Below are 9,335 nucleotides of genomic sequence, written 5' to 3'. Positions count from 1 at the left end.
ACTAATAGTAATAATCTTGGGTTTGATCATGGGCCCTGAAGATAGCAGCTTTCCTGGGGATTGTGGTCTTGGATTCTGCTTTTGTCAAAGTGAAGGAAAATCATCCCAGGCTATGACCTTCCTGAGGACATGTTGTCGTTCTCTACGTTTCTCACAGCCCAGAGTACCTAGCACAGTAGTACATTTAAAGGATTGATCTTTATTTACTGAGTGCATATTTCTGTACATGAAGTGCCTACAATGTATGATGAGGTGAACTGAGTCACAACTTTGAGCTAGCTTTGAAGGAAAATGTTCTCTTTTCCAGTGTTCTGTGTATCAGACATTGTGTTATCTGCTGGTTTAAAGGTGGGGATTGAGGAAAAAGGGGTATGAAAGTTGAAGCTTGCCATAAAGATATTTTGTTTACTGTGTTCATCAACTCATCTGGGTTTATGCCACAATGAACCTATCAGAGTGAAATTATTATAATTTGAAAGCATACTCAACATATTTTATCTGGTGACTATCATAGTTTAACAACACGGTTAAATACACTCTTATGTATTGTCTATTTTTGATTTAATGGATGACTATAATCTGAGATTTGCTGCTGCTGCTACTGCTGCTGCTGCCCAGCCTCTCAAGGAAGTGTTATACTTCATATTTCTAGCCCAGCAGATCAAAATTCAAAATTTGAAGTATGATTTCTACTGAATGAGCATTGCTTTTAAACCATTCAGTTGAAAATTATATACAATTGAAATCATTGTAACAGATTAAAAAATTAAGACTCAGAGAGAATAAGTGTTTTATTTGAGCTCACACAGCTAGCAAGTGCCTTAGCTCAGGTCTGAGTCTAATGCCCTAGGAAATGCCTCCTCTCTCCTACACTCCAAGATAATATCCCTATCTCTATTTCACTCCCTGAAATTAGACTCTCATTGGTCCCTTAGGAATTCATACCAAACAGTTGCCATTCCTCTAAAACTTCAACCCACTAGGCGCCAGTGAATTTTTTTCTAAAGAAACTAGGCCAGGAGTACCCCCTTGTGACTGTCCCTAATGGACAGGTCAGAAGAGAAGTTGGCTAAGGAATAATTGGAAGCCAAGTTAACCTAGACCTTTAAATAAATAAAGGATCCAGGGATATTTTTGGGTGATGGAGTGAGAGTGTGGGGACTTAGAGATTGGTTTAGAGCTGGAATTAGAGTGTAGGAAGGGTGGGAATGTAGTGGCAAAGAAGTTATGAGGAAAGTGTCAGAAATAGCTTAGTGACTTGATTTACAGAGGTTTCAAGGACTATAGAAAACTCTCTTGCCCTGTGCTTCCCTCCTCCATACAAGTACCCAGACAGTAATTTTGCCTTGTCTCAGAGGCTTCACCTGAAGTAGGGCAGAGTATCTGGTCATCCATAAAGGCGTCAGGCCTGAGGAGACCCAGAGGAACCCTCTAAGCCTTTATAGCCACAGTGTATGCTTGCCAGAGTTTCTTGCCAAGGTCATTTCATTCACCATTAATATCTATTCTGAGCAACTTTTCGCTAGGATATGGTGGGATATACTGGTTGACTGGGCTGCATTTTGCCATGTTCAAACTATCAGAAGAAGGAGGCGAATAAGAAAACTGCAGTGCTAAAGGTTGGGTTGGTCTTTGGAATTACAATCCTGAGCCTGGAGTTAGTGGACTTCCTCCCCTTACACCCACTTCTGCACTAGCACTATGCTGTCCTTTCCTGTTCAGTTTCCCTGCTCAAGCTATGTTTAAGACCCCTGCTATGTTTTGTACTCTGGCAAGGCCTTTGATAGATTCTTGCATATAGAGTTTGCTATGGGTCCACTGGGTCCTTCCCAAATGAACAGTTTTAAGGTGGACAATAACTAGAGGCAGGAATTACACACAATATACTAGTGTTTTTGTATGAAGCAGAACTCAAGAAAGCAGGAAAAGCAAGACAAAGTTGGGCAGATGTCATGGGTGTCACAGTATATGAACAGAGTCCCCTCTTGCTCTTCCTGTCTTCTTTGCCTGCTGTTATGGTTTAGACATGAGGTGTCCCCCAAAAACTCATGCATGAGACAATGCAAGAATATTCAGAGGTGAAATGAATAGATTATGAGAGTTGTAACCTAATAGAGAGGTAATCCATTCATATGGATTAACTGGGTGGTAACTGTAGGCAGGTAGTGTGTGGCTGGAGGAAGTAGTTCACTGGGGGGTTTGCCTTTAGAAAAGCTACTTTGTCCCTAATGAGTAGAGCTCTCTCTCTGCTTCCTGGGTGCCATGTTCTGAGCTGCTTTCCTCTGCCACACAAGTCTATTTGCCTCACCTTAGGCCCAGAGCTATGGAGTCTGCCAACCATGCACTGAACCTCTAAAATCAGATATAAACTTTTTCTCCTCTCGAGTTGTTCTTGTTATGTCTTTTGGTGACAACCACAAAAAATCTGACTGAAACACCTGCTTCACAGAGAAATATGTTAATGAATATGCTGAAACAAAATAGTATCACTTAGCTGTGGACTTCTACAATAAAGTTACATATGGTTTTATGTTTAATGATTACATACATGATAAAGATTATCTATGATAAATACAATTGGACAATAGTTAAAGCAATGAAAATAGATTTTATTCAGTAAGTACTGACAGTAGAGAATATAGTTAAGCTCCATTCCAATTTACACAGAAGTAATTTGGGATTTTTGGAGGGAGAATGAGGGAGGTGGGAAAACAGGGGCTCGGTAGAGTTATATAAGTGAAAAGTACAGAGGGTTTCTCAGCACAAATGTCATAAGACCAGCTGAAACTGCTAGCTGGGTTTTTGTTGTCCCACAGATACTGGGAGAGGAGGCTATATTGAAGGCCCTATCCTTACTAATTATTACATTTCAAACAAATGGCTCTCATGTCCTTGAGAAAGACATTTCTGAGTAGTAAGATACACATATTCAAAACTATAAACCCCTTTTCCTTTAAGAAAAGGAGGTCAGGGGCCTTATCATCTGATGGCTAGAACAAATAGTATATTCTGGCATTCTGGCTTTCTTAGGCAGGCATTTTAATGGAGACCTGGGAACATCTTAGGAACATGACCTTATGCTGTTAGAAGCTGTTTTGGAGTTTAGCAAGTCTCTTATTGCAAGAGTTTGGATGGAGCTCTGCACTTCTCCAGACATTGAGTATACTACAAGAGAAGAGCAAATGGAAAACTTAGAAATTCCAAACCTCACCCAATCGACAAATGGGCTAAGGAAATGAACAGACACTTCACAGAAGAAGATCTACAAGCAATCAACAAACATATGGAAAAATGTTCAACATCTCTAGTAATAAGAGAAATGCAAATCAAAACCACCCTAAGATTCCATCTCACCCCAATTAGAATGGCGATTATCAAGAATACAAGCAACAATAGGTGTTGCAGAGGATGTGAGGAAAAAGGTAAACTCATACATTGCTGGTGGGGCTGCAAATTAGTGCAGCCACTCTGGAAAGCAGTGTGGAGATTCCTTAGAAAACTTGGAATGGAACCACCATTTGACCCAGCCATCCCACTCCTTGGTCTATACCCAAAGGACTTAAAATCAGCATATTACAGAGATACAGCCACATCAATGTTCATAGCTGCTCAATTCACAATAGCCAGAGTGTGGAACCAACCTAGATGCCCTTCAATTGATGAATGGATAAAGAAACTGTGGTATATATATACAATGGAATATTACTCAGCCATAAAGAATGATAAAATTATGGCATTTGCAGGCAAATGGATGAAATTGGAGAATATCATGCTAAGTGAGATAAGCCAATCTCAAAAAACCAAAGGAAGAATGATCTCGCTGATAAGTGGATGATGACATATAATGGGGCGTGGGAGGGGTTAGTTTTAGGGTTAGAGTTAGGGTTAGGGAGGGGGCAAGAATGGAGGAAGGAAGGATTGTATAGAGGGAAAAGAGGGGTGAGAGGGGTGGGGGGAAGGAAAAAAATAACAGAATGAATCAACCAACATTACCTTATGTAAATTTATGATTACACAAATGGTATGCCTTTACTCCATGTACAAACAGAGAAACAACATGTATCCCATTTGTTTACAATTAAAAAAAATAGGAAAAAAAAAAGAAATTCCAAACCTCCACCCAAGTGGGGATTTCTCACCAGAAATGTGACAGCTTCAAACCTTGGCAAGAAGGTTTCTCCTGATAACCAACTAGACAGACCTAGAATTGCTAGGGCCTAACCCAAACAGGAAAAAACTCACCTCAAACTCCATTATAGGATTAAAAGGATCAATAAATCTTGGCAACACATGCATTTGAACTGCATTGTCCAGGCCTTACCTACACCTCATTACTGAGAAATATCCTTCTCTCTTATAGGCACAGATGTGAAATGTTAAATTCAGAGTTTAGTGTGGTCTGTGAGATGTCTTCAGACTTTGGGAGTTGTTTTTGGAAATGCATTTCTTCATGTTCCCTATAAGTTACTGCACCTGATATGGATATATGTTCATCATTTAGCAGGGAAGAGGCAACAAACTGCCTAAAATTCCTTATTTTGGCTACACAGGTATTGCAAATATGATTATGTTGAGAAGGCTGCTAATAATTTCAACAACTATAACTGTATCATAAACCAAATATTCACAGGTGGTCTGCAGTCTGATGTCACCCTTCAATCCTATCAAAATGTTTCCATCACATGTTGGGACATCAGTTTGTGCTCATCTGGATTTTTTAAAAATATATTTTTAGTTGCAGATGCACACAATAAGTTTATTTTTTAACTTATTTTTATGTGGTGCTGACGATTGAATCCAGTGTCTCACATATGCTAGGCAAGTGATCTACCAGTGAGCCGCAACCCCAGCCCAACTGTTTATCTGGCTTTTCCTCCCCATCCTGCTCAGGATCCCAGGAAAGGAGAGCACCTCAAACAAGGAAAGACATATACCAATCAGAACTATGTCCACAGACTACTGGTGAAGATTCACAAGGCCTGAGCACCTCAGAAGCATGACCAAAATCAAATACAGTAGTTCGAATTTGGCATATTCCTACCAAACAGCTCACAATGAAGAAATTACCCACTGTGGTCCATTTTAATCTCACATGGTTTGAACACCTGGTCACACAGAGGCACAAATGCACTATGCACAATTCCCTTCCTCTGGAACTGATTATGGTACCACATATGGCCTCAAGTAAAAGGCGTAAGATGAATAGACAATTGCATCTGTCAACTAATACAGAAAACAACAATAAAAAGTATTCCTTTTTTGCTATGGTTAATCCTTATGAAATGGCCACTACACCAGCTTCATCTGGCACCATAAGGACCAGTGGTTCAAGAGTAATAATACCATTGTCACCAAGACCAGTATTAAGGACATGTTGAACAGCAAAGGGCATTTACTGTTCTATCACTAACAGGTCCTTGAACATAAGTTAACTTTACCCAGCTGATCATCAAAAACTGTGAAAGAAATACATAGCTTTCTGAAGTTCCAAAAGACTTCCCTACAACGAACGATGTTGCCACTTATACTACAATGGCAAGTATCAGGATATGAATAACCTACTTATCATAGACCAGAGAAAGTCAGAGTAAGAAATGAACAGTGATCAGTGTCTACATGCTCTCAATTGGAAAAGAGACATGAGAAGGAATAATTCTCAGCAGTCAAATAAAGAAGGAAGATTAAAAGAACTATTCTGATGGAAACAGCAGGAGGAAGAGAATTCTGACACTAGTATTACAGTTGATGAGATTATAATTAATTGTGAGTATGGTAGGAATGACTTCATCACCATAAAAAATTACCATTGGTGCCTCAACCCCAGATAACAGATCATGTATTCACTACCTATTTTATAGAAGAAAGGAAAAAAAATCTAAGAGAAATCAAGCCTACCTTGTTTTAATGGAGGATACATGGTTAAAACAACAGCAGAGTAATTTTTACTATACTTTTAATTCATTTCATGTGTTAAATTCAGCCTGAAGACTTACGTAGTAAGGTTTTGGGGGCTGGGGTTGTGGCTCAGTGGTAGAGTGCTTGCCTAGCAATGTGTGAGGAACTTGGTTCAATTCTCAGCACTGCATATAAATAAATAAATTAAATAAAGGTCCATCAATATCTAAAAAGAAATATTTTTAAAAAGACTTACATAAGTAGGGTCTAATTTTTTTATTTTGATACAGCTAGGCATTGGTTACACGGGAATATATAATATTAATCCTTGTCTCTATGTTTGAGATTAAATCACAATAAAAAGATTATACCCTAAAAACAAACAAACTGCAAAAGTAATCCGTTTTGTTTCATGATGGTAGGAATGCACACACTATAAACTTCCTTGCAAGCACCAAATTTGTGGAAATTGTAAAAAGTTGATAACTGCACTGCAAAACAATTCAGAGGAAACTCCAGTGGACTAGAAATATGAGAAGTCCCCAAACTAGGGACAGTAGGTGGTGCTAGATTCACTAGTTCCAGTAAGCCAAGTAAGCCTTAGCTCATAATGAGTGCAAAGGTCGTTGCAAATGGAGGGCTGCTGCAAGAGTGCTCAATGCCCTGGAGAGGTACTTGGTTCACTGTCACAAACTGGTAGGCTTACCCAAGAGGAGATCTTATAGGCTCTGATTACAAAGAAAATTTCAGTTAGAAAGTGATTGTTGGGAAAAGATGAGCCTATAACATTTAATTCCCATAAAATCCCACTAGAGAGGAGAAGCAATTTTAAAGAATAAAAGAGTGTTTTGTCTGATGTGCGGATGCTAATTCACACTAAGGGGGCGGGGCTAGGGAAGAATAGAGGTACTTTGGATTAGACAGAGGGGAGTGAAAGGGGCAGGGGGTAGGAAGGATAGTAGAATAAATCAGACATTATTATTCTATGTGCATATATGATTACATGACCAGTGTGATTCTACGTCATGTACAACCAGAAGAATGAGAAGTTATGCTCCATTTATGTATGATGTGTCAAAATGCAGTCTACTGTCATGTATAACTAATTACAACCAAAAAAAAAAAGTTAAATTGCAGTACTCTAGGCACACAGAATTTCAAACTACCAAAATTGGGGAGGGGAACCAGAGTGGTTGGTGTGTGCTATTGAACTCCTTCAAGACGTCTGTGCCCATTATATTCTGATCTCACTCAATATAAAAGACAAAGTTTAGCCTGAAGCAAATGGAGCCCATAGTATGCCACTGTCTGGGGATTTGAGTGCAAATAGTATATGCTGTTAACAATCATTTGTTGACCACATCCCTCCATGGGAGTTTCCTGAGTGTCCATGGTCACTTCCCCTTGTGTCAGGCCAGGAACTTACACTTCCTCTTTACTGGACTTCTTCCAAAATCTCTTATCAACCATCTTTCCAGATCTGAAAAATGATAAGTTAGGCTAGAATGAAAGGAAACAAAAGAATAGGGCTCAAAGGACACCATGTTCTGCCTCATCCATGTAATTACTGAATGAAGATAGAGTTATTTCACCTCAACTCACTGTGTCTTTCTCCTAGGAAGTTGCAGACATAGGGGGCTAAATACTGAAAGGTTATTGCTCACTAGATTACTATTCAAACTTAAGTAGAAGACTTACAATATTCTCCAGAATCTCTGAGTCATCCTCTTCAATTGAAGCCATACCAACAGGACCTCCATAACCCTGCTGTTAACAGGCTTATATTGATCAAACAGGGAGTCGATGATTACCCCTTAGCTGATTGCCATTAACCCTTAACCCAAAAGGCACCGTAGAATGCAGTGGAATCAAGACTGCTTCGAGAGGTGTAGAGAATACATGGACATGTAAACAATCAGGCCCTCTCAGGTTTGGGGCGTGGCTATACTGTTCACTTCCTCTATGAAGAAGGGATCCAAGGCAACTGGAAGAATTGACTGCCAGGTTTAGAAAGATCCCAGGTATTTAACACTGATATTTCCCCACGTGGATTTCTTTGCCCCTCATTCCCCATCCCTACCACAAAGAGTCACTAGTCTTGGCTGGAAGGCCATTTCTCTATTCAATGTGTTCTTTCTTGAAAATGTATTCAATTAAAACAGCACCATGGGGTTGGGGAGATAGCTCAATTGGTAGAGTGCTTGCCTTGCAAGCATGAGGTCCTGGGTTTGATCCCCAGCACCACCAAAAAAAAAAAAAAAAAAAAAAAAAAAAAAACCAGAACACCTGTGGGAGATCATAACATTGAATTCACTGTTGGGAGTCTTTTTTCTGATTTACCCTACAAGAACCTTTGAAATTTTGTCTCTTTCTCAAAATGATAATCCCTTCCATCTACAGATAATGACTGCAAGACACTTCACATAAATTGTCTCCAGAGAGACTTAAAAAAATCAGGCAGATAAGGCTAGAGAGATCAACCTTTTCTGTTTCTACAGAGAAAAACCGAAGGAAGGGATATTAGGTGAACTCATCAAGATTAAAGTACTTTAAGTGACTCAGAATGGTCAGAACTCAGGTTCCCAGGTCTGAATTCAATGCCTATTTCTCCACAGGAGGTATCCCCTTTCTACACAAGTGCAGATGTCTGGGCCTCACTGGGTACAATTTGGCTGGCAATTCTGCTTTCCCAATTATACACACTGCCCTACCCCAGAATTCATTCATCAGTTGCAGCCATATCCTATTTCCCAAACTCCAACAAAGGCCTGGAAATATCAAAGACTATGGGCTAGACAGGGCCCCCACCCCCAGGGCAACTACAAACTAAGCCTCTGCCAAGCGAGCATCTAATCCCTTCCAGCCAAACAGGTGAACAAATGTCCTTGAATAAAATTTCACCTCGACTTGCAAAAAAAAATTCACTCACTTTTTAAGAGTCCAGTTAAGAACATGTTTAAGAACTTTTCCATGATGTATTCCTTCTACATCCATTTATTAAATGCCACACTCAACACTGCTTCAATGCCTTGAGAAGCCTGCTATATCTGTGCCTGCTGTGTGAAAAAGACTTTTCATTTACTATCTCATTTCATTCATACAACACTTTACTTCCACTTTTCAGGTGAGAAAACAGCCTCAGAGAGGTGAAATGACTTGAGCAAACTAATGCCTGCAATGACATGAAAAAAATGCAAAATGCTAGCTGTAAGGCCTTCCTCAGGGCAGCAAAAACTGGCTCAATAGATAAGCTTCAAGGAAAATTATGCCCCTGAGCTGGCAGATGGAATTCAGTTAGTTGGAAAAGGGAGGGAAGGTGATTTAGGCAGAGAAAGCAGTGAGCAAAGTTCAGAGTGTGCTCTGAAAGAAGCAAAATAAATGAGGTACTCAGGTAGACTGGAGCCTAGAAACCTTGGAGCGAACCTGCACTCCCTTGCCCC

At 39.7% G+C, this 9,335-nt stretch overlaps 1 pseudogene; it reads left to right on the top strand.

Annotated features, from left to right (window-relative positions):
• Nucleotides 1-564: 564 nt before the first annotated feature.
• LOC124971452 (ubiquitin carboxyl-terminal hydrolase 27-like) lies at nt 565-5,446 on the top strand (annotated as a pseudogene).
• Nucleotides 5,447-9,335: the final 3,889 nt, after the last annotated feature.

The sequence above is a fragment of the Sciurus carolinensis genome, chromosome X (assembly GCF_902686445.1).
Source record: "Sciurus carolinensis chromosome X, mSciCar1.2, whole genome shotgun sequence".
NCBI classification, from domain to species: domain Eukaryota; kingdom Metazoa; phylum Chordata; class Mammalia; order Rodentia; family Sciuridae; genus Sciurus; species Sciurus carolinensis.
This window is presented reverse-complemented; position numbering and strand designations above follow the sequence as displayed.